Source organism: Haliaeetus albicilla, chromosome 10 (assembly GCF_947461875.1).
Source record: "Haliaeetus albicilla chromosome 10, bHalAlb1.1, whole genome shotgun sequence".
NCBI lineage: Eukaryota > Metazoa > Chordata > Aves > Accipitriformes > Accipitridae > Haliaeetus > Haliaeetus albicilla.
The window spans coordinates 15,871,123-15,898,442 of NC_091492.1; the positions used below are offsets into that span (position 1 = coordinate 15,871,123).

General features: G+C 38.5%; 1 long non-coding RNA gene across 2 annotated transcripts in view; it reads right to left on the reverse strand.

The window, feature by feature from the left end:
* The window catches only part of LOC138687263 (uncharacterized), a 125,869-nt gene that overhangs the window by 55,389 nt on the left and 43,160 nt on the right, over positions 1-27,320 (reverse strand). For both annotated transcript variants that reach the window (XR_011326526.1, XR_011326527.1), the window contains exon 6: positions 19,930-20,058. This is a non-coding gene — a long non-coding RNA (uncharacterized lncRNA). The remainder of the gene's footprint in view (positions 1-19,929; positions 20,059-27,320) is intronic.

A 27,320-nucleotide genomic window follows, 5' to 3' on the forward strand; every position in this document is an offset into this window, starting at 1 on the left:
AAACTATCCCAACATTTTCATCTTTTGTGCTATTTTATAATCAAATCACAATTTCAGGTTCTCTGGCTATTTTCTTATCCTCCAATCCACCTGAAATTGTGATGGTGGCAATTCACAAGACCCACAGCAAAAAAGACAGCAAATTCTGCAGATGCAGAGAGGCACCTGCATCCAGCAGAGGCCGAAGCACTGAAAATGAGGAAGGATGATAGAGACTGTGACAATAACTTGGAGTTTCTGAAGTGGTTTGACTGACTGACAGACATGGCTGGTGGCAGAACAAGAAAGCAATCCAGAGAACATTAGCAAAGCACAGCAAAAAATAATCATAGCAGCAGTCTCAAGTACTGTGCAAAGGGTTCAAACAAGAAGAGTAAATGAAAATGCCTCTTACTCCAGTGACCCACAAAGAAGTCACTCCAGTTCTTGTACATTAAGGGATGGCTTCCCAACAAATCAGCTTCTCTCCTCTGGACAGGAAGAAATCAACCTCCTCCATTTTCTAGGAAGACCCTTTCAGCTTTACTGGAGTCCTAACAATTAAACACAGAACAAAACAAAAGCCCCAACACTTCATGACACCTCATTTGTCCAATCTGTTTATGTTGCCCTTGCTCCAATCACAGGGAAGAATTTCAAACAAAGGGATTTGATATGTATGCTGTAGGCACTTGCAATATTAACTTTATTTTATTTAACAAGAGTTTCTCTGTTTTATTCAGAAAACACCATCTTTCCTGCATCAGGATCCCCATCTACCAAGCTAACATATTAGCTCAGTGCCAGACAGGAAACTAGGTTGCAGCTAACCACATCATCATTTTATACAAAATCAGATCACGCATCTGTAACCTGGTAAGCCACGTTCCTCCTTAAATCTACAGTGGAAAGAGGTCAGGAAACACTTCAGCTTTGTATCGAGCTGGCTTCTCAAGCTCCTCTACATTTTCTCATTCGACATCTCCTGAATTTGTGCTTTATGTTTGGAACCTTGCTGGGAACTTGTGTCTTGAATGCCTCAGCCCAAAATCTACCATGCCTGTTAGTGAAGATTTATGTTTAAAAACACCAAAGCTGTTATTAATGACATACAACTTAATTATGGTTGGACACTTCATATATAGTGCTTGGCACCTCTGGAAAAACAGACCTCTCAGTACGGCACTGACATATCCGTAAAAACTCCATAGGCAGACTATTCTGAAATGGTAACCTGTGAAAGACTCACTGCTTGTTAAATATAATCACCTCCTACTTCAAAAAGGGAGTCAGAACAGAGTTCCTGTACAGAGATCTATTAGTTTTAAAAGGTGGGGTTTGTGTTACTGTGTCCCCAAATAAATACTGTTATTACAAAAAAAAATTTGAACTGCTGTTAAGAGAGATATGTTTGAGTGTTTTAAAAAGTGTTTTCTACATTTATAACTGAACATACATAGCAGTATCAGCTCCAGTAAGGGCTTCCCAGCTCATATTTGCATGCTGCAAGTTAGAGCTTAAACGTACTAAAGTATATATTTGTGCAAGCTACCATACCACATATTGGCTGAAAGGCTAGGCAGCTTTGTAAATACACACTGAAAAAGTTATCTGCCTTATTTGTGTGTTGTCAAGAGACTGGAATCACTTCTGGGTAAACAAGATGCATTTTTTAAATTATCTAATTATGTACAGTATTTAACTTGAAAGACCTGTAGCCATTTTGGCCTCTTAGGAAAAAAGAGCATGCATGTTTTATAACTCTAAAATAATGATTTCTAATAAAATATTAGGAAATATTACAGCCATAAAAAAATTACATAGTCCAAATTAGAAAGACTACATCAAGCAAGGCATACATGGTATCTATGAGAGTTTGGTTGGTAATGCTAATTTTCACTGTGAATTACTTCTGTAGTAGCAATTGTTTTCTTATAACTTCTTTTTTACTTTTTACTGTAGTAAGTAAAAGTAAAATAACTTTTGCTTTACATAGTGTAAAGCAGTGGAAGAAAATCTCTAGTTTTGGCATCTGTCAGAACACAGTATCAGTGACCATTATTAACTTTTATACTTTGTAAATCTCAGAGCTTTTCAATACACATAGAACAACACATAACTCAGTAGTAGCTCTTAACAAAGGGCAGTTTTATCTTTTGAAATACCAAGCACTGAATATGTGTCTGTCCTAAGTAGTTGCACTGGAAAAAAGATAGCAAGAAAACAAGCAAGCATTTTAAGGTGAAAAACATTCACCCATTATTAGAGGTCATTGTTTTATTATTATGCAATCCTGCTTGTTACCAGCAGGGATCCAGAGCCCATCAAGTGATGCAAACTGATGCAGAACTATGTCACTGTCCTTTGACATCCATTACTACCCATCCTTCTCTGTGGAGTGGTATCCTCTGTGCATCCAGATTGGATTTTTATTTAAGACACATTTCTAAATTGACATCTGTAGTCAGAGGCTATCTGTTTACCCTCTACAGTGCAGGGCACATTTCTCAAAACTGGAAAAAAAAAAAAAAAAAAGGAGAGGAACAAAACGGGGGAAAAGGGAGAGACACAGAAAAAGAATATGGCCCAGTAAGTACTGAGGGAATCTCAGGCTCTGGAGACACGCGTTCAACTCTCTGCGCTGCCAAATTCCCTGCATAATGCGAGGAAATCAATTAGTAACTTATCTGTGAAATGGGGATACTCAATTACACACAAGGGGATTATGAGACTAAATAAATAGTCACAAATTTCAAGTGATTTAGACAGTATAGAAGTAAAAGACAAACAGTACCGAGAGAGAAGCATATTAAGATTTCTGTTCTACACACACACACACACGCACAACAAAATTACTCCAGTGATTTTACCCTCTTCAACAGAAACAACTCCTCTACACCATCAGTTTCAACTACCAGTTCCAGTTGCCCAGATCGCAACTCTCACATCGTATCCCAAATGACTAGCACCTCCAGGATGGGTGGTAGCATAAAACAGTTTTAACATGGATAACAGGAGCTTACCCAACCAAGAAGCTACAGCAATGTCTCCTTCCTTGCAAAAGTTATCAGAAATGGGAGAGAAGCTGTCATCTCCTTAGCTTCCTAGGCATGAATCAGTTCCTGCATCTCCAGCTGACAAAAGCTGGAAGATTATCTCTGAAAGTGCTTGCAATGAAGACAAATTTAACCAAAGACCCTAGCTCCAATCAGACCTGAAGAATTACTGATCTGCAGGTTAGACTGTTGTTTCTGAAAAAGGAGAACATCTCCAAGATTTATAGTGAAAAAAATAGGTATAACGGGTATCATTAACAACTCACCAGCTCCCAACAGTGAGCATACAATGTCACATGAGCTACTGTATTTAGCTTCTGGAGTTAGCCTGGGAACCAACCTACACAGCACCATGTGCTGCTGCTGGCAAATGATCTTTTAATGGCAACAGCTATATGGGGTTGCTTCCGTTCAGCTACTGCATTGCAAAATGATGATAAATGATAATGAGAAATTATTACAATTATCAGAAGTATTAGTAAATGTTCCTACTGCTTGGTATTATAAATCTAGAGAAGTCTTTAAGATTTATGTCAAACCACATGATGCACACCACGCAGTTAATTTTACAGCTGACAACTTGAATTTTGGGAGCAAATTCAGCACTACTGGAGCAGGAATCTATTATTTCTTTAGCATGCTATAGCAATATTTAAGTCATCATTAAAGGAAATTTAAATGTATGACACAGTAATATCGTGATAGTAAAAAATAGTTGAGGACTGGTGCAGAGGGTGCCAATTTTTCATTCAAGCCATAAGAGTAATTCATGTCCTTGTGTTCTGTCACTCCACCTCCAATGGCAGAAGCACACCCATGTTTTCAGTGACAGCTTTTAAAATCTTCTTTGAATCAGTGAATAATTTAGGTTAGAATGGATCTCTAGAGAACATCTGGTGAGAGAGAAAGAAGTAAGCACATATGTTCCTTTAAAGATTAAACCAAAAACCCCAAACCAACCACTACCTCAACTTCTCTCAGCTCATGAACCTTAGGAAGCCATGGTGATGACCTGGCCTAGTCAGTGATGCTTCCTGCTCCAGTAGTGCCATGGAGAGCGAGCTCTGGCTTTGTGTAGTTGCCCAACCTTCACTCGCACCCTCTGCTCTTGGGGCACAGGTGGGATGCAGTGAGAACACTTTCCAGATAGCTGAAAACTGTTTCCCTTAATAGTGTTGTCACTAGGGACTGAAACCTAAAGAGCATCTGTACAGGATCTTTACCTGCCAAGAAAGGTTGTTTATTAGAAATAAATCATGGAATTTTTGGTTTTTTTAAGGAGATGCCAAATACTCTGCTGACAAAATGTTTCCATTTTTCTTTGTTGTTTGGGGGTTTTTTTGTTTTTGTTTTTGTTTTTTCAGTCAGCCAGTAAACCATGCGGGCTGTTGGGGAATTGTTAGTGATCTGACTACTCATTAAAATAATATAAAAATATAATCCAGCATTTCCAAGCACCAATAATTCAAACCAGGCATATTAATAGGTTACCTTTTCCTCAAATACTGCTGAGCATACTGTAGGCAGCCATCAACTTGAAATTATTTTTATTAAAGAAGGATGTGTGCGCCTACAGCACACAACTCAAGAAACATCTCTAATGAGGCAACATGAAACCATTTAGTGACAACTATGTTGGAAAAAGCCAACCAAAAATTACAAACCATTTGTAAGACATTTTGTTGTGTTTTCTTGTGTGCAGGTATCTGGACCTATATCTCAGAGCAATATTAACACCACTGGAGTTGTGTAAGGGGTCAGGAGCTCAGGCAGACATTCATCTTCACATGAGAGAATCCAAACTCAACATCAACACTGCTAGCTCTTCAAAGCCCAGTATTGGCACTATAGAGCTAAAATTCTCTCAGCTAGCATTTACTATCATTAGATCAGCTTTTAATCATATGAAGTTATGACAACAGCATATTAAATGAATTCCCATTTCTTTTGAGCCTTGAAAGCAACTCATGTTTTGATTATTTTGTTCTTTTAAGAGACATCACCTCTCATTCCCTTACTACAGGGCTCTAATCATTTCTTTAATCAGGATGAGAAGCTGATAGAAGACATATGTGGAAAACAATATTTTTGCAAACCAAATTTAATTTTCAACAGGTTTTCAAACTATAATATTTATTGAAAAAGGACAGTGTTCATTTAGACTAAGATATAACTAGCCAAAATTAGAAATACTTATTGTAAGGCTGTTTTCCTTTTACCCTATGAATACAGATTACAGACCAGCTGCTTGGTGTTAGAGCAACTAATTTGCTTTTATGCTCATTTCTGTCTCTGAACAAATTGGTCAGAGATATAACTGTATCAGCAATATCAAACCATAAGAGGGACCCCTAAGGGCAACTGAACTAACCCAGCCACCTGTGCTGTGCCATGTCATGCATTTGCTGAGACAATACCTCTTGGTTTCACTTTGATTAGCTGATATGCAACAGATCCCGTACTGTAAGTTTAGAAATTTGTTCAGAATTAGACTCAGGTTTTTATGTTATTGAGACTTTTTCTGTTCACTCTTTTCATAAATTCAAGCTATAGATGCTGCTATGCAAATGTCAAACAGGCCACCTGGTTGCACCAATTGGTTGGTGGTTCCCTACATATGACTTGCTGAATTTGCTGCCTTTTTATCATTACTGAAATGCAATTAAAAAATCCTTTTCAAGAAGCTACACTCTTGTATACCACAAGATCAATGTTCAAATTAATGCTTAGACCTTGAACCTCCAAGGTACAAAGTCCTCTTGGCTCCTCAGAATTCAGCACCTGAAAAAACAACACCTAGTCCTCCCAACAGTCACAGTGAAATAATTCTTAAATCATCACAACTTGTTTTCTGGTTTTGCCACCTTCTTTATGGCACATCCCAGCCTTCTGACTTGTAACCAGCTCAGGCTTATTCTGGCCGTTCAGAGTGGGCAATATTTTCAAAAACACACAGAAGACCAAAGAGGTCCAGCCATCTAGACCTAAAGGGGTGCTAGGTGCTCTTGTCAATTGTTAACCAAATGAAACATGCTTTCATTTTAGAAGACGCAAGATTACTGAGGAAAAGGAAGAGCCACAGAGTTTTAATTCTGTTAGATATTTCATTATATTTGGCAGTGATCTATTTCTAGGACTGTTGGCGTGCAGGGTGAATAAAATTAAGTAAGTGCCACAAACTTGCATTGTTTTTTATCAGCCTTACAGAAGTGGTAAAATTCCTATTGGTGTACACATATTACAGGTTGTTTCCAAAAGGAAGACACCCTGCTTTCTCATTTGACACCAGGAGGTACAGACAAAAGCATCCCTTCCAACTTTCCTAGCTATTTTATTCATTAGATAACTCACCAGGATGCCTGTTTCTTTCGGTTGAAATCTTGGCTCTTTCAAGACATAAAACCTACTCCCCCATCTTTTTTGTGGGTGAGGTAGAGGGATCCCAGGCTCGAGAATGAGACTGGATGTTTTTCCCTTCCCCTGCTCTGCCCACCCATTAGGTATCAGTCAGGTGTAATTTTATTAAAGGTCACACAGTTACACCAGTCTTAAAAACATTAAATCAGAATCAAGCCATAAGTTACAGAGTTACGGAAAATCCATTTCAAGCATTACCAAAAAAATAAAACATTCCTCACTCTAATACCTTGGAAAGATACTTAAATTATTCAGGAACACGGTGAACATACTTCTCTTCTCCTAATAGAAAAATGCCTTTAAAAGGCAAGACATTTGCAAATTTCTTAAGATTTTGAAGCAGAAGTACTAACTACACCATCTGGATGTTGCCTACCTTCTCTAGTCCTAAAGCAATGATGGAGCCCTCTACCTCCAGTTGGAGCCCAGGTGTGTTATTACAACACATGCATCACATAATAACCAGCAACAGCTTCCTTAGGGTAAAAAAAGGAGGAAGAAAAAACAACACACCAGAAAAAAAACCCAAAACAACCAAAACCCTGAAGGACATAATTATTAATTCAGGTCTGCCCTGCTGCTAATGCAATGTTTGTATCAGCAGTACATTACCCCCATATTTTATAATTACAATACATATCCAAGGAAAGAAATTCATTGACTAATGGGAAAGGATAAGAAACTCAATAAAAAATAATACATAGAGTAAACCACCACCACAACTTCTGGATTACATGTACTTTCAGCATTTGTCTTTATCCATATGTGTTTGTGATATATTGAAGTTTGTTGCAAAAGTAATGTTTTTCAAAATTTCTGCTTAGGAAAAGTTTTATTACTATTGACGGTCATGGCGACAACACACTTTGTGGTCTGAAATATTGTTTCATATTTACCTGTATTTTATCCTTAAAGGAAGCTGCTGTCACCTGTAAACTTCTAGATCAGAGTGCTTCCTGTATGCAATGAATACAATGAATATGGGGTTTTTGATCAAAAAAGAAGAGATAGATATACTGCATACTATAAAGCAATATATATATTACTTTATAGTATGCATTTAAAAATAACAGTTCTTGAAACTGTAACAAATTCAAAATCAGAAAAAATGTGGAATTTGTTTATACCTTTGTTTTTCCCCCAGAAAAAAACCACCATTAAAAATGTATGGTTTTGTGGAAATTTTCAACTTTAACAAAAAACTCACATATTCCTACATAATACAGTTCTGATGTAAATCTTCTTGCAGGCAGCAGGGAACAATTCAGAAAAGCTGGCAGAAAAAAAACCTAAAGACCTAGGTTAGATACTGGGTCCACTTAAATCAAGATCCAGCCAATGACCTCTTTCCCTAGTGACACACTGCATTACCTAAATAAAACAATACAAACTCTTCAGTATAGAAATGCCACACAACCAATTTATATTTCTTACTTACATGGACCCAAAGTGCACTTTATATCAATTAACATTAAAATCATCTTATAAAACTTTCTTTTTCCCTGGGTACATTCATAAAGTTGGATTCGCTGTGTGTATCCATCCAAATACAGTCACAAAAGATAGAAGACCTATCACAGTCTCTTAAAAGCAATCAAGATCGGCAATTATGTTTCATGGTTATGTGCTCCAAATATCATTGTGCTCCAGCTCCTAAGGAGATCCACACTGGCAAATGATCAAACTCAGCCATTCCTCTGCATACAGTGCTGCATAACATTTCAAAGTTTTTATAAACTCATTCTGGTCATAGACAAAATCCTCTAAGCCAAAGACTTAGTTCTGTGCTTTATTCAAACTTCTATGCCTACTATAAACCACCAGTGAAATTTGTGGCCTGTTAATGCTTCTATAAAATTTTCCATTGTTCTCAAAAATCCTATTCTATCAAAGGATAATTTACCCTGCCTGACAGATGGAACAGTGTTTTGAGTTTAACTATTTTTATAAGATTTCCCAAATCACACCTTCCCTCTGCCTCAGTCTAGTTCTTTTCCTGCTAAGATATCATCCATCATTTAATTAGCTATCGCTGCTCTTAGACTTGATTGCATCCACCCTACTACTGCCCACCCATAACATTACTGATGCTGCTTGAAATACATAGCAGTTGCCACTGCAAGGCAACATTAATTCCCTCTGTCCTCTTTCCTCTTCTACTTTCAAATTTTCTCCTGACCATTGCTTACAACCACCTGACGTTTCACAGCTTTTATTTTACCTAGTGATAAAAAAACAGGTTTTGCAAGGGACCAGACGACAGATTCTGTGGTGTTTCCTTGGTAGAATGATGAGCAGATCTCGAAATCTGTGACCCAAAGTAGGAGCGGGACCACTTTTGAACCTGATTAGTCTTTGTGTCAAAACCAGCTAGTGCAGACATAAAGCACTTCCAAACTTACGTCTCATATACAGATTGTGCGAAAGGAAAAGCAAATTAAAACAAAATCCACAATCCATTTTAAAAACAAAAGGTAGGAAATAATAATGATGATGTATTATTAAATAATGCATTGCTGTTACAAAAAGAGCAGCTCTAATTTCAACAGCTACCAGTATCAATTAAAAAAAACCTAAAACTTAATATGCCACTAATGCATTCACTTAAGTCTAAGCCAGAAATGGACAACTTTGACCCCTAGAGAGACATTGGTGTTATTTTTGGTTTGGAGACCTAAAATCTTAATGAAAAGCAGCTTTGACTACACACAGTGTAATAGTTGCAGCCACCACAATTAACAGTTCATAAGCAATTCCATTATATGAATGACACTTACAAACTTCCATTTTCATTGCAATTTAAGAAGCATGCTTTTTAATACGCCACAGTTGAAACAGGTCAAAAGAGAATGGTAAATACTGGCATGGAAATTAGTCTCTGTGAGAAATTCCAAGTACTGCAGTGTGAAATGACTTCGCTCAGCCTAGTCAGAATCGAAATCACAGCCTCCCCACCCCTCCAGCAAAGTGGGAAAAGGGTTAAGTTTACACAATTTGTACTGCGCAGGAAGATAGTGCTGAAGGGAAAAGAAGGATCTCATAAAATCCCCATACACAGAGCTTCATGAAATAGATTCTCTGCAGAGAGTCACAGCAAATTCACAGCACCAGATAGCATAAAATGGTCTAAATATTAGTTCAAGTGGAGATGCGAAATGCATGGTTAACTTAGCCATAACTCAATTTCTCAGTCTTCTAAGGATGTCCTCAAACAGATAACCCTTTCCAAGTTGTTCAGAAGAACAGCACGTACTGAAAGAGGTCCTCGAATGGGTCTTATAATTAACAGGTAAAGCTGAAAGCCATGCAGTTCATTAACAAAAACTAGAACAAAAAGAAAGTGATTTAGCTAGAACTAACAATTGTGACAGAAGACCTGCAAAAGAGCAGTTGGTGCATTACTGATTAACACTACATGCAGTGCAAACTTCCCAAACTACATATACAGAACTCACAAGTATACAACACACATTTCCTCCTTGCTAAAGGAATTCAGCCACACCTCTTCCCCTGTAATTCTCGCTAAAATGTCAGGGGTAAACGCAAAAGAAAAAAAACAAAACCTGAAACATTCAAAATTCAACAGAGATAGTGATGCCATATTGGAACAAGCAAAAACATGAGTGCAACATTAACTCACACCTGGTGAAAGAGGGAGAACAGACTAACGGCATGTAGCAGTCCTCATTCAGAAGGGGGAAAATGAGCAGCTGGGGTTCATGCTGGTACCCACAGGACCCCAATAGCACCTGAGCTTCATCCCTACGTTGAATGCATCAACACAGTGCAGACACTCACTGACTCATGTCACAACAGAACAAACTACTCACCAAATACCTGAGCATTTGTAAGTATAATAAACTTAAAAATTGCATTTATAAAAATATATAATAAATGAGTTTTATACTAGGTAGAACTAGAGCCAATATGGGCCATACAAAGCTGTATAGAGGTATAGAGCTATAAATTCCTAAACTTGAAGAAGGGTATAAAAAATATGCATATTTTGAGAAATTAATGAGAATTAAACTCCTTCCTATGGAATAATAAAGAACTGAAACTGATAATTTTGGATGCTCAATCCTAACCCTGCTCTTCGTGCCACTAGAGATGCTCCATGAGAGGCTGGAGCACAGGAACTCCTAAACCTCACACTCCTGCAGCTTGGTCCTCTACCCGCCCCTAACCTCACTCATCCACTGGTTTAAGTCAGGAACAGGCTAACCTCGCTGAGCTGGCAGGCTGCACACCAAAACCTGCCTACAAGGAGAGTACCCTTCTGCCGAAGGGATGCTGTTTTCAGTCTACAAGAAAGAAAAGGCCACCAGGACCTGACCCAGACTGGTGTAGGCATATGGCTGGGGCCACAGTGGAGTCTTGGTGTCAACCCAGCAGTCCCTACCTCTCCCCTTTCTCCAGGCCACCCCAGTTGTCACTGTGTCAGCTCAACCCATTACAGTGATGAGACGTAGCTACCAGGAACTGCACGGCACCTAGATTTTGCTGTGATGGGAACTCCATGCAAAGGTGAAAACCAAAATGTTTACCACACTGATGGCAAAGTCTACCCCTGGAGTCACACCAAAACAGACAATGGTGTGACAGCACTTAACTCTTTAATGATTGCTACTAACCTTGAAGGCAAATCAACCTAGCCCAACTTCAGAGGAGAAACACAATGGAAATGCCCAACTTGAATTTCATACACACACAGCCTGTCAGTGCTACCCTTCCAATCGCTCTTCTTGTCCTCATTAGCTGGTGCACTGCTACTGTGTTGTACAACAAAACCACAGGAGCTTGTGATAATTAACTCTTTCTGGGAAGTGATTGAATCCACAAACAAAAGCCAATTCAGTATTGTTTTTCTAAGCTGAAGAAATTGTTCACATTTATTTGAATCAGAAACGTGAAAAAGTTAGCACACCACAAGCAAGCATGTGCATTAAAATTCATCCCCCACACAAATCAAAAAACTATCTGCAAACGTTCCAAAAATACTTTTTCCATTCTTTATTAAGATATAGCTATGAGTTTGCACCGTAGAGCCGGTAACATAAAAAAGGGTAGAGATTATATTGCATCTAGATGTATATATAGCATTTATATAGTTAAATCTTTGATCTTTTGAATAGAGATTGAGACTTTTTTGTGAATCTTTTTCCTGCAGTTACAACTTTAGTTGTTTCTTCATATCACCACCAGATGGGGCTCACTTATAGCTGAAATCGTTGGACATCACACAATTTTGTATTACATACACAATTTATGTTGTACACTCACACACATTTCTACTGCATGCACATTCTTTTTCACAGCATATTTGCACACTTTTATCTCATGAAAAAAATCCATATTTTTAATTTTCAGATACAACTGGTTATGGATTTTTAATTTTTTTTAAAATAACTACATTAATCTCAGAACTATTATTACACTGTATGCCCAGTTTAGATAAGTTGATAGAGGCAAGAAGAGGGGATGTATTGCTCGAGAATTAGTGCCAGCTTTCTAGCTAGTTCCCAGGTTCATGGGATCTGTGATGGGGACTATCTCATTACATGCCTTAGAATTACGGAATGCTTTAAAACATGCTGCATCCAGTTCCAGTGTAAACAACAGCAGCAAAATAAAATGCAATTCTTTTGAGCAGTACTTCAAATCTATTAAGAAACCTCCAATATTGTTTTGATATACCAACATCCCTCCATCCCCTTTTATTTTTTTTAAGGTCAAAAAAGGAGGAGTGAAACCTCTTGCTGTACAGCCTGGAAATTCAGTCAGGGAAATGCCCTATTTTTATCACCTACTTTCTCTCTTTCTGAAAGCCTTTCTTGCTACATTATTTTCTCCCCTCTTCCCAGTCATACATGAGCAGTAATTCCCATAGAAAATAACTGAGCTTCCATTTTAGCTATTCAAATTTCTCAGGACAGATTTTGTGAGTGAGGAAGAGCTTTAGCCTGTTCTCTCAGCCCAAGGAAGCAGCGCTGGGTACTCTCCAGTTATGTCAATCTGAAACGTAGTATGCTTAGGTTAAGCAGCAGCAGGGACCCCCAAATGCCTATTTGATAGAGAGATGCCATAATGGCAGACAAATAAAGGAGATAAGAATTGTAAAATGGGAGAGAATAACTTAAAGTCCATCAGATGCTTAGCCACAGTGGTGAGAATATAAAACTAAAATTAAAACAAACATAAATCCATTTTATTATTGATAGTTTAGATCCATAGATGATATATTAAAAAAATTCTGTGACTTCACGTTTGAAGACTCCAGGGGGCTTATCAGACCTGGCTCCTGCACAGGCTAATCCCAATTCTGCATTAAAAACTGTATCTCCAACACACAGCACCTCTGACTACATGGTTTGGCAGCACCCACCTGATTCACATGGTGCCTACTACTGTAGAGCCCCATCAATATTTTTCAACAAACATAATCACAAGAGCATCTTTTCAGACAGCAATTGATTAGCTCTCAAGACTCATCAGATTTTAAAAATCTGTATGCAGAAAAGAGTCTTTCATACAACATCACCAATATACAATGACAAAAGTCAGCCCTAAAATGACAAATGCTGTGATGCCAGTTAATTTCTCTAAATGAGTGCCTGAACTGAAAACCTCAAAGTCCTAAGACAGGACTCAAAAGAAACACAGAGTTTGCAGATCACATCACTTGTTAAGGAGACAGAAAAGTTAAGATTAAAAAAAAAATATTATCCTGCTTCTGCAATATTTTCTTTTAGTGGATGCTGGATTTCCCCCTGGCATTTTGAATTTTATTTCACACTAACATACTTCAGAGATAAAAATCTCTGAAACTGTAAAGTTAGGAAAACATAAACACTATGGAAAGCAGCTTAAGAGTTCATGATGATGCTTCCTAATTTCTGCCTTTTGCAAAACATTGCTAGAGTTGCCCCACTTTTAGAGATCTTTATTTCCTGCTCGATGCTGGAGAGACTTTTCTGACTGCTGAGCTAGAAAGGAGATCTTCTCCTGGGCAGCCACTCAAATCCAGTGCCCCTGGCCCTGGCTGCACGCCTGACTGCGCAGCCCCACAGGGGAGGCAGGCACAGGAGCAGAGTGGCCCAAAAGTCACCAGGGAGAGGAGGCAGACAGCTAAGCAGGTACAGTCTGCCACAAACATCACCCAGTCCCACTCCTGGGCTACAGCTACAGCTGGGTAGAGGGAGTCAAAAGCAAAAATAAGGAGCAACAAAAAAGAAAAGAAGGGAACTAAGGTCTCCTAATCCAAAAGATAATATAAGGAGGGCAGAAAAGGAGTTACCTTCTGCTTAGCCAGCTGTCCCAGCAGGCTGAAGTAGTGGACAAAGCTACTTCCACACAAGTAAAGAACAAGAGAAATGAAGTGCTGGGGGCTTGCATGAACAAGTAACGAACATCATCACATAGAGTGTTGGAAGATGTTCAGAAGCTTCAGACTGCTTGGGTTGTACTTGCTTTTTAGATGTTTATATGTACCAACCCCTGCTTCCCAAATCTTCCAGGTTCTTCCACTACATGGCCAATATCTAGTTTTGTAGGGTAACATTTGTGCTAACACTGAGTTGCAAATATTGTTTCCCCCAAGAGATCCAGAATGAGGAAAGGAATTATTTAAAATGAGAAACGTGGCCAGAAGTTCCTGTATAATTCCTCAAGAGGCCGATTCCCTTCACACATTTCAACTCCTCAGCATAGGCAGAGGGTTAAAGAAATTTAACGGTGACTGTCCCCTTCACTAGCAACACCATTTTATTTAATACATTGGTATTAGAATGGATTTGGAGGGGAAAACCCAAAGTTATTCTGCAGACAGTATAGTAGCAGATAGAGATAGCCAAACACAACCAGTATTTAATTGTTCATATATTCAAAACTGAAACTAGCACCAAAACAGCTGCTATTGAGCAAATTTAGAAGTTCGATGAATTCACTGAACACCTTCAGTTCATACCCCAGTTCATTTACTTCTGACTTCAACCACTGTATCCAGCAGCAGAAGTACACTTGCATCAGAAGGTGATGCCACATTTAAAGTCTCCATTCCTTTCTTCTTTTATGCTCCAGACTGGCACTATACAGACCAATACATACATCTTTGAAATTAGTTTTTGTTGTGCTACTGGAGTATGCCTAAGTGGTCATCAGATCCAATTGCTCCCATTTTCCATAACATATAAACATGTTTTTCAGCTTTCACGCTGATACCATTGCTTCCTTAACCCTATGAACAGTCCCAATCAATACCGTTGGGTCCCATGCAATCTGTCACAAATTTGTGTTTCACATTTGCATGACCAAGACATTATTTCTCTCTCTAAAGGCTGCAGAGTCCTGGTAGATAAGGCCAGATCCAGACAGCCATTCTTAGCCCCATCTGCGTTCTTCAGCATAAGGCTCATGACTCAAATGCATCTGAAAATGGGTTATCTTCTGCTGTAACAGCCCTTTGGTAAGGTGAGCATCAGGAAAAGGTTAGACTACTGTGGCAATAGTTTTACATTGCATTTATAATTTGGCAGTTAAGGCTGGTGGACATAAATCTTTGAATTTGCTCATTCTTCTGGGTCCAAAGTGCAGGAGAAGAGTTTTGGCACATCAAATAAACTTTAGTAGACTGACCTTGAACATTCATTTATTCTTATGGTGCACCAGCATCTATAAAGAAACATATTAAAACATAAAGCCCTTCCCCAAAGAGCTTACATTTGAATGCTTGACAAGACCATGACGAGCAGTAGAAAGGCAGAGGGATGTGCACTGAGAAAAGGAAGAATCACAGTAACAGGATCACAAGACAACTTCACTTAGCAAGGGTACAGTTTGCAGGTCTATGAGCTTTCCAAGAACTAATTACTGCTCTTGTGGGTGAAAAAATAAAAGTGAACACTTAAAGACCTTTAAATGAAGCTGAACAAATACAGAGAAAGAAATAACGTTTGGATGCAAAGTGTGAAAAGGAAAAGGTCTCAAGGCTCATATAATTTACAGAGAAGGCAAACAAGAATTGACAGGTCATAGAGATAGGCCAGGGCAGAACTGTAGACAGTTTTGGAGAAGCAAGAACAAGCTGCAGCATTTCTCTTAGGGCAGAATCTGAAAGGGTCAGAAAAAAAGGGTAAAAAGCCAATTCTGAGGCAACATAATAAGATATTAAAAAGGTAGGTACTGATATGTGGCATTTGTACTGAACACACTTGATTGTCAACCCAAATGCCATAAAGTTTAACATTTTAGTTTGAACAGATGCTTAATTGTATGCACTTAATGAACCATCATAAACCAGGAATATTCCTGATACGGTTGTAAGCATCGTGTTACACTGCGCAATGGCAGGGACAGATAAAGGAATCTCAACCTGATTACAGGGAACTGGGTATGGCAGACACAAATAACCAGAGAACTGCTAAGGTCCTGATTTTTAAAAAGCCTTTAAAAAATGTAAGCAGACAAAATCATTTTGTCTGAAAACAATGATGAAGGTCCTACAGTTCAGAAGGCAGCACTGGCCTTCACCAAGGCAAGAAATGGGCACTGTGTTACCTCTAACGGAGTCCAAGGATAGTTACAGCACAGCAGAGTGGTGCAGAAAAGCAGTAACCCTAGAAAGAATTCCCTAATCATGAAGAAGTTCTCTTTACTTATGTCCCCTTCACAAGGAGAAGCGTACTGAATTTAGGGCTAATGACACTTTTTACGGGAATAGTGGAAGATTCTCAGAAAAATACCCCTTATCACAGATTACCTTCAATTTTTTTCTGTAAATGAAAAGAACTAGAGGAACATAACTCTTTCCATTACTGCAAAGTGTCCTTAATCTCCTCTGAAAATTTCACATTCAAATGTAATAAGCATCCTCTTTAGTTCTACCCATTTTACATATTGACCCTTTTCAACTTTTGGAACAGTTTGTTAAACTAAGGTCATGTCTAAAGCAAAACTTTTAGTGACTCAGAGGCTTATGTCATTATGGCCTGCAGCACTGAGAGAAAGCAAGCACACAAACAGGCATAGCGCTAATCTGCAGCTGTCTCTTCATTAGGAAGCCATCAAGCAGCTAAAACACAGCAGAGGAAGATGCTTTAAATGTGCGGAAGGAAAAACAAGAAAACCTATAGCTGCTGCAAACACAAAAATAATGGAAAACACAAGATCACATGCTATTAGTGTATGAAAGCAATGGGCTCTTGAATGTCTCCCGGGACTTGAGCCACTGTGCATCACAATACTATTAATCTTTGTGAGCAAGGTGTTAGTAAGGTTTCAAGGGCAATGGATGGGTGTAGGCATCTCTGCCTCTTCCAAAGCTGTTTGCATCTGTGAAGTCAAAACCTGTTCTAGAAGTTCTTCCCATGGCATAGACAGTAAAGGCACATGATGGCAGTGATACCTGCCTGCTCTGCACTTCCCTCATGCATAGTCCGTCTATCCCAGCACAGTTTGCTCTCTCCACAGTCCTCCAAAGCCATAAGTCTACTCATACAACTCTGCTTGGACACTTTGCTAGGGAGATGTCTCAGCAGCCAGCCAGGAGGAGAAAGTGCAGGCAAAGGGGGACACCAAATGTAGCACTCCCAAAAGACTCTACTGGCCCTTGAAAGTACTTGCAGAATGGGCGGGCTCTGCTCAGCACTCCTTTTCCATTCCTCTGCTAAAGGACAGGCCATGCCAGTACTCCTCTTCCAGTTCTGGGGACGGGGGATGCACAACGAGGCAAGATGAGGTGATGCAGAGTGAGCTGAAGCCCATGAAAGTCAACTCACTGTAGGGTTCCAGGATCAGCAGCTATTACTTTTGGTGTCACCCAGATGCTGTTGTGATATCAATATATTGCATATTATTGCATGAGGACATTATACAGCACCTCAGGGCTCGATCAGCAAGACCTTGATTTTTCCAACCTCGATTACAGAAAGTATTAGATTTGTATCATGAACACATGCACATTATGAATAACTACATTAATTATCTGAAGAGAAGTTAATCGAAAGGTTACACACTACACTCTCACTGACATTGTTTAATCTTTATGTGCAATATGCATACTAAACAAATCTTCAGCTCCCACACCAAACAGCCAGAAATCCAGGACTCTAAAGATAAGACTGCTGAAGTAGGATCATTTCTCATACTTGAGGTTCAGCATCTATGCATTTTCTGAAATCTTTTATTCTTTTTTTTTTTTTTTTTTTTAAAGGATCCAGCTATGGAAACTCAGTTTGTCAAAGTGCTATTGATCTGTATGAACACTCCTCCTCCCCCTTAAATGAGCTGCAAGGGGCCACTGGGGTGCCTGTTAAACCTAAACCACTTAAATATATTTAAAGGTAACTTGTGACGTGCACTTTAAGGAACGGTTTCTCTGCATGTTTCCCAGCTCGCAGCTCCTTGATGCTCGCTGCCATGCTGTAGGTGGTATCCAATCAGAGCGGCCGCCACTGAGGGCCAGGGAGGTGGCTGCCGGGTTTTATTTTATATTCCAGCTACAGTGCAGGGAATGTAAGGCAGCAAGTGTGTACGGCACGAATAATGAGTTGTGAATTTCTGTGAATTAGTACTTTTTTTGCCATCACACACTGCTCCTTTTTCTATAGACCAAGACTTTGAAAGTTCATTTTTATGTGTCATTTACTTCCCCAGGGTGTAAAGCCTGCTAAAAATATCACCATTTCTTCTCCTCTGATAACACATTATTTATGCAAAGGCAGAATAATTATTCTTGGCACACTAGAAGGCTCCCCCCCAAACTAAGGTAGTTTCAAAAGATACCTTCATAAAATACAGTGAAGGTCAATATTGTCAGCTAAAGCTCAACACTGAACATGAGTCTTCTGAACTCAGGATACTGGAAGGCTTGTTAAAGGAAGGAAATTATTTTGCAGTTGTACAGGGCATTTGATTTGAAAGCATGAAGGGAACATGACTGGGACAATGAGGTTTCTGTAACCAGTTACCCCATTCAACCCTGAAGAAGATGAAGTAAGATCTGTGTGGTGTAGAAATATAGTAGCAATTAAACCAGGCAGAAATTTATGTGAGGGAAATCCTGACAACTGGCATCAAGAGGTTAACTCTTCTTTTCTTTTTAATCAGTAACTAGTTCTGTCATCTTTTGGTTCAGTGCAAAATCTCCCCAGAGAAGCGCCTCCATTCTTTGAATGTCCATAAGGCAATTAGGTTTTACATTTTTAAAACTGAAGGGTTTTACAGGATGAGCCAATTTATATGTTTCCATAATAAGAAAAGACTCAGGGCTACTGAAGTATCTATTTCAAAATGGCTTAGGTGGTGCATTATTGAATCCTACAAAGCCAAGGGGCTTCCAGGTCCCAAAGTCTTTAACAGTCATTTTGAGGGAACTACCTGGGCAGAATACAGAACAGCTTCATTTTTGGAAACCTGTAAAGCAGCCATTTGCTATTTGGACTTCCTTCAGCATGAGCAGTACAGAGCACTGTAAAGAGAGGTCCTGGCTTGAACACAGGCACCCAGAGGTAGAAGGGTGCTGCTGCAGCATTGGGTGGTTATGTTTCTCTGCTCCTGAGCCTTTTTATTGTCTTAATAAATGCTGGTCAAGTCCCAGTCATAAAAACGATCGGGTGGATATACCTGTGAGCAAAAATGGGTGATAGCTTTCAAACTGGAATAGTGTAACAGCTCTATCTACCAATTAAAGCCATTTAGTGAACAAATCTGATGATTAACTGGATATGTAATTAAGCCTTTATTATTAGTCTAATTGGATGGTTAGGGGAATTATTAAAGCTGTTAAGATTCTGTGTAGCAAGCTGACTGTGTGGTACAGGCAATGTGAAATTCAGCTCATTACAAGCAAGGCCAAATGAACATATTTGAGTGGAAATTCTAGACAGCTGTATTCAAGTCTTTCAAAACAAACCCAAACAAACCTTAAAGCCACGAGTTCAGCTCAGCAGAGTGCGCTATAATGCCCCACTCGGACATGCATGGCAACAAGCCAAGTACAGACCCATTCCCAGCAGGCTAAGGAGAGGGGAGAGCTTTTCCTGTGATGTTAGCTAAAGCATCCTCCCTTCCCCCATCCCCGACACCAGGATAAGGAAGAACTTTTGCAACAGAGGTGTCTGACCAGCTAGGCAGCTAAAATACAACAACTCCTAAAGCATTAAGAGGAGCAAAAATCTGACTAATTCCTGCAAGAACTTGGTGCTCCAAAACCTGGTCTTGGGAACATAAAAGAATGAGCAGGAAGGTACGTGCAGACCGCTGTGTAGGCCTAGCAAAACATTAAGCTTTCCGTGATCATTTAGTCTGTGTTCCACTTGTCCCAGGTCAAAGTTTGGACTCAGCACTAGTAACACACCAAGTTGAGAGTTGAGAACCAGGCCTCCCATATCCCTTACCAACAGCAAATGTCACTCAGACCTCACCTATCCTTACCAAAAAATAATAATAAAGAAATTAATAAGGAAATTCCCAGGCTTACCTGGTGATTGAGAAGGCAATTTATGTAGCATGCAGGCAAGTGGAATTATGGCTATTGAAGGGTTATCTCCAATGGCCTCAATGAAGTAAGCTGTTGGATCAATATGATGCTAAGTGGCCTGATACAAGCCTTTTGGAGAAAAAAAGAAAAAACAATAATTGATTTTTTTCCCAATAACCAAAGCAAACTCCTCCTAAATTAGTATGTTCACTGAACATGTCATCTATTGTCCTTCCCATCTGAAAAATTGGAATAATAAGAAAGTATTCTAGAAGTACAGTTCAAATAAGCATAGATGGAGAGCAATTAACCAAGAATAACAATTGCTGGAACTGAGGCTGAAACAGGTACTGATCAGCCGCTTATCAGCGGAACTAGAAGAGCTCACATCCTGACCAGAGGAACTTCCAAGGACTGCAGCTAGCCAACATACAGAAGTTGGCTGTACAGTTTTCCCTGGCTTGCATATCCTTCTAGACCTAGGTGCAATCTCAATAAAACAGCAAGAGGTCAAAGTTACAGTCACATGGGTGCACCGATTGTGCCAAGAAAAGCCCCTATGTTCTGCATATCAGCAGCACAAACACGTAACAAAAATCTAATGACAACAGATATATATAGATATATTTGGACTATATTTCCCAATAGCCATCTCTTATACCTGCAGTTAATGTCAATGGAAAACACCACCACCACACCCCAGTTGCAATCAAACTGTTTTAAAAATGCCAAAAGCGAGATGACACATGATCGCAATGCTGTTGCACGCACACAGAACATATCTAACTCTCTGCAGAAACCAGCAATAGATCTGATGTGCTTTAACACTCTGGATAAGATAAATCTTGTAAGTGACTGTAAAAATGATACAAAGTGTTACAGAACTCACAGTGTGTGTTTTGGGTCTGATTTAAGTTCTCCTCTTCCCCTGTATGAGCTACACACTATTATTGCTATGAATGAATTTCATTTAGAGGCAATTGCCTCAACTCAGAACCATGTAACAAATGAGACTATTCTTGGTGAGAAAGTCTGGTATGGACTAGGCATTGACACCTCCAATTAAGTAAACATAATTAAATGAAAGAAAAGAACATATGATTCTATTAATTCAAAAACTTGTTTTCTAGAATAATGCAAAGAAATTGTAAATAAAAAATATGGTAACCACAAATATATAAGCATAAATTAAAGAGCATACACTAACAATAATCAAAATCTAAAGACTCAGTTTTATCTGTACATGTGAGATTAGATTTGTGCTGGTACAGGTCTCTTAAACCAAAATAATATGGGAAGGTAAAAAAAGAATAATTTAAAATAAAAGAGCATGCTAAGCATAAAAAACAAAACAGACTTTGTTTCCCTTTGCTATAAAGAAACATATAGATAAAGATCTTAAAAGAAAAAAACCTTTTCTGTTGTCCATTAAATCACAACAGTTACTTTCTACTTTTATGTGTCAAAAAGTTTCCTTATTCTGTAGAGTATCATGTCACAAGGTTTATTTAATAAAAAAAATAAAAAAATCATTACACTGTTTGAAATAATTCACTTCATGGATAAAAAAAATTCTAAGAACAAAACTTTATAAATAATCCAAATATTTTCTCAAAAACTCAATTGTAATGCAATTTGAGTTTTTATAGTCAAATTGGCACAAACATAATTAAATATTACACTTTAAAACCAGAATACTTTAATGTAACAAAACATGGAAGGAAGAAGTTCATTACAGAAAGGCACTTTTAGTCACCAAAAAAAATCCCAACATTAGAAGAGCAAGTATTAGAAAGGCACTTGGAGCAGCTGCAGTTAGAAGAACAAAGTTCAAGAGAAGTATGCTTGCAGGATAACATGGATAGAGCATTGTTTAAACAGAAAGAAACCCTAAAGCATTTCATACAGGTGGCTCAAGAAAATGTCATATTAAGCTTTTCAAAGGTACACTCTTCCTTGTTGTCCTTGATAAAATCTGGTGCGCATACACACACACACACTAGTAGGTGGAAAAGTGATACTGCATGCAACCTTAAATATGGGACAGCAGATCTGGGCCAGATCTCCAGATGTACCTTGTGTTACCAATTTTCTCAGAAAACATTGGAAATAAATATCTCCTCCGGGTTATTGCAATGTTTCAGTTTTATTTATTTTTCCAGTAGTTAAACATTTCATTTTTATAAAACCCTTTGAAGCTTATATAAAATAAGCAAAAGACTTGTGTGAAAACCACTGTCACAGAGTTAATTATAAGCAGGCACTGAGCTTTTCCACAAACAAAATTGTTTTCAGTTCTTTTAGACCCTGAAAGGAAAAATGCAGGCTGATGAAAACCAGTTGGTAGCTTGTAACCACCCTAGTCCAGCAAGCAACTGTGCATATCTGTACTGGTGTGTCTTCATAGACCTCCTCAGCAATGGTGCTCAGGGAGTACCGCAGTGCATCTGCCTACCTTGAGTTGCCACAATTGAACCTTAAACAGCTCAAAGAAAAAACATCATCTTGTAGAATGAAAAAACAACCAATCAAAAAACCGCACACACACACACCCCAAACCCCACCCCACCCCCAACCCAATAAAACACAAAGATTTATGTTTTGGTGACAATTCAGCATCTCTGGGGTGGGGTGAGTGTTTCTTAGGTCAGCCTTCCAAGACATTAAAGTAAATTGGAAGACTTCTACATATTTTCATAGGATGGCACATAAACCTCGGAGGGGGCGGGAATAGATTCCAAGACCACTGGAAAAAGAAAATACCACTGGTATAAAGATGACATTGCAACTTCTGGAATATATTGCAACATCCCTCAAGGGAAAGGTGAATCAAAGCTGCTATTTTGCTACTTTCTTCCCCTATAAGAAAGATGAAGACCTGTCATTCATCAAAAAAGGCTGCTTTATTTTAAAGGAAAGCAAAAAAACCCAACAAACCTACCACATAACATTTCAAAGACAGAAACTTTTCAAAGTGCATCAGCCAGTTTTTTTCCTAGAATCATCCTTACCTTTATACAAAGCACACACAATACACATTTGTATAGCAACAGAAACAATCACTTGGCCCACTTGCACAAAAATGGCATTGCAGTGAGTGTCTGGCGCAGGGCAAGCCTGTGGTTTCTGAGCTGACCAAGGGACCACAGGCTCATCCAGAAAGAATTCTGCACTGGGCTGCTGTAAGCAGCACCTACACGTCATTGACAAGGCTGGGCAAGTGTCTCCTGCAGATTTCCCCTCTTGCCTCCATTCAATAGTGTGTAAGGGACTGAGACTCCCTAGTAAACAGCAATTTAATTAGTACTATCATTATCATTTAGAAAACAAAGATTATAAATTCCATAGTGCATATTTTAGCTTGAACCTGATCTATGTTATTACAAAAAAGCTTTCTGAAGTGGAAAATTATTGCACAAAAATAATATTATATCCTCAACGAGTTAATAAAATTTTATTCTCGATAGAGTCTATCTCAAAATACCCTCAGTGATGCAAATATCCATGGCGAATAAAGCATACAGAACAAAAATTTCTAAGGCTGTGCAAAATATTAAACAGGGTACAGGGTCAGCTAGAAAATGCCATTCATTAGAAAATATATGTGAAAATTTCCTGTCCCAAAGGCTTCTCATAGCACTTCTAATTTTATTAAAGTTGAAAGTGATTTCATTCATTTCAAGTTTTGGAAGAAAGCTGTAGGTAGCAGCAGTGCCATAAGAGAAAAAGAAAAAAATATTTTAAAAAAATCTATTTTCATGCATTCATCCTAATCCTAACTCATCTTTTTCCACATAGGAGCCTTGAAAAAGCCCAAGAACAAAGAAACTACATCCTTCCACTGTATACTGCTTTGCATTGCTTCCTACATATAGGTATGCTCTTTAGTTAACCCTAAACTTGCTCCTTTAATCATTCCTGAGAAAGCCTGATTTAAAGGTTTTGCCGTAGTGTTTTGAGAACTACACCAAATGTCTTTGTCAAGCTGCTGCAAACTTGCTTGTATTTCTGTCCCATTATACTGTAAGGAAAGCACCAGTCACTATTGTCAGATGTACGGGGCTCAAAAAAAGAAGCATTTCAGGTACACAAAATAACATGATTTAATTGATGTACATGGTCAGTTTCAGATTTTTCATAAGGTCTGATCAGCATTGTGTAATACTCAAAAAAATTAAATATTTGAACTTCAGATGGACAAAACAGTACCTGTCTGAATGAATGGCCATCTCTGGTAACTTAAGGCTTTGAGAGTATAAAGACACAGAAAAAGATCTTGTTATTATTGAGATTATGACATAAGGAAATTTTGTCACTTGGTATGCGAGAGCAAAGCATTCCTCAAAAAGCTTTCTGTAAAACCAGTGAAGAGTTTAACCAGAGAAAAAGTACATTTACCTTCTAAGTAAACTTTACCTGCTTAACTAGTAGCCTACTAGAACTTTTTGTATTTGTAAATCACTATTTGTAGCAATAAAAAAGCACAAATCATATAGAGCTATAAAAGGATGAATGGGATGCAATAACCTAACAGTTACCCTGGAGCACCAAAGGACTGGGACACTGATGAGAACTGCTTGCAAGCTCATACCCTTTAAACAGCCCAGTCTCTGCGTGGGAGGGATATCAGAGTTCTCAGGTTCTTATTCTTCCCCAAAAACCATGAGAAAGTGAGTCACGAGAATATAAAAGCAAGCCTAATGAGGTAATTCACACTTCTCAAAATAAAATAAGCCCTTGAAAACTGAGGACTAAGTTGATTTTTTTTAATGAAATAGTAGAATTACAAAAGAAGAAATTTGAAATATTCATAACTTCTAGCTGTCCCTCAGATACATTTACAGTACTGCTTCCTCCCTACACCCGTAAAAACAGGTAGTAGTCACTGTAGTAGAAGATGAAAATATGACTGTCAAAAGAAAATTGTTGCTGAGACTCTATTAGAACCATAGAACATCCTTCACAAAAAGGAGAAGCTTCTTCAAGCAACATGAATGGGTAGATGAAGATCACTGATCACTGTGCTAGAAAAATCCTAGAAAACTATGTGTCAATAGTAAATACATCTACAAATAACGTTCAGCTTGAGTAGCTATTAGCCATAGTTTAGAAGCAAGGTAACTGAGAACTGTTATATAAAGCAATACCATCTATGTTTTCTGGTGGCCAGCATAAAATCTCTTAGCATCCAAGAAATGACTGCTGGTATACACCAAAAAAGGGAAGCTACTCAGAAAAGTGTCAGTGCTCAGTATTTCCAAGAGTGTCTCATAAAACTGTGAAAAATAGATATGAAATTACTAGAAACCAAGAAATGGCTTCTTAATCACTAGATTTGTAACATTAACTAAAGTAATAGCAACAATGTGTAGATGCCAAAGGAAAAAAGTAACACTTGTTCAATCTGCAAGTGTAGTAAGAGAGGGTGGTCAGAATTATTTTGAATGACTCTACCTCTCGGAGAGGAAAGATTTCAAGCCTTAAAAGCCTAGTCGATGTTAATTACTCATGTAGACAAGATTTTATTTTGGTATAGATCTTGAAGTCCCACTGACTTTGAATACGACTCAGGACAAAGCCTTTGGAAAATTTTCCATTGACTGCAGACTCCTCTGGTCTAGCTCATCCTGCGACCCTATATTAGGGGTCCCAACCTTAGATGCCTCCTGGGAGTTCTGACCTACATCAGCAGGACTAGCAAAGTCTCCTGATGTAGTGTGTCAGCTGCTAGTTAAACAAGCACTCATCACATCCCTAAAAGCAAGCAAGAACAAATCCAGGCAGACAGAGCAAGATTGAAGAGGGGTAGGACAACCAAAACAACGTACAGGTATTCTGCAGTTGAGAGGCTGAAAAATCTCTCCCAAAATAGCACAATTAAATGCTGGCAGTTGTGGAAGACTCAAGGTAGAGATTTCCAGCATGCCTCTGGTTTCACTGTGCCATTCTCATCCCAGCCTCTGCATCTAGCACTCTTCCCAATAATTCTTTTCTCAGGTTCAACTCTGGGAAGATAATTATTTTCCACCCTTTTCTTCCCAATGTCATCATTCAGTAAAGCTAGAGAAGTCTCTGCCCTTGTCTCTGTTCCATATCAGTTTTACAACCCAAGAATGACTGATGGCCACCTCTGCAGAAGGCTTCAGTGGAAGCTCAGAACTGAACACATTATTAATTAGGTACCAAACTATATTAAACCTGTGGTACAGAGTTAAAAAATTTTGGCCAAACTCATTTAGCTGTTACTTGTCATCTTCTAGTTCAAACACTCAGCCAATATGTCAGAAATTGAAAAACAGTCTATAAAAAGGGACCCCTTTTGTACTGAAAAGTTTCTGTCCTTCAATGTGGTGTGAATATTTAGGAGAAACTGTTGGAATAAATAGCTATAATTCTGGCATCATGTAAAATAATACATCTGCAAATCAGAGGAGGTGCATGTATGGTTCATGCACACATATAGTGTTTCTGCTTTGCTGTAAATCCATTTGTTTATTGCAATTGTTACTAACGTGAACTATAGCTCTCAGGATAAACAGTTCTATAGGAGTGTAGTCTTCAAGCCTGAAAGTGAATAAAATACAAACATTACTGTGAAAGAAAGACCTTGCAAGGTCAACTGTAGAGCAAGGGCAAAACCAGCAGCTACACACAGAAGCATCCAGCTGCAGTATGAGTGGTTCACATGCAAGACTCCAAGGAAATTTAAAACAGTGGGTCAAAGGAGAAAAAGGAAGGAGTATTACAGCATCAGCTTGGTCATGGTCTTAGCAGCTGAGCAGCAAGAGATATGTGAGGACTGCTGCAAATGAGGGGAAAAAAAAAAAAAAAATAACCCACAAAAAAACAGTCTCTCTGCCAGCTCTTGAATACGGTCTCAAACCCATCAGTGTCTTGTGACTGATTTTTAAAGAAGGAGCTAAAAAGAGCTTAGCAACCAGAAGCACCAAACACAACACTGAAAGGTCAAGAAACATAGTATAAAAATAATCATCTAAATGTAAAGGGCAAATTCTCACTTGTGTTTTTTCTGCTGAACAGACCCACCCCTTAATCAAAAACAGCTCAAATAAATGAACAGGTCAGCCTCAATTATCCAGTCTCAAGTCACTTGAAATTCCAGGATAACCTAGGATATATTGCCTTATTCGTTGAAACTTTTTACAAAGAAATCCATTTTCCTTAAAAATTTTCAGAAATTTGGTGTGTAACATGGCAAGGAAAAACAGAAGTTGGGGATATCCTCTAGTGTTTAGCAACAATAATACTTAATGTTTCTATATAAAGCTTTCCAGATTTGTGTCAATGTGATAAAGAAAGGCAGCAATGGGCATAACTACCATGATGTGAGAACTGCTGCACAGAGATACAGGAAACACACCCAAGGTCAA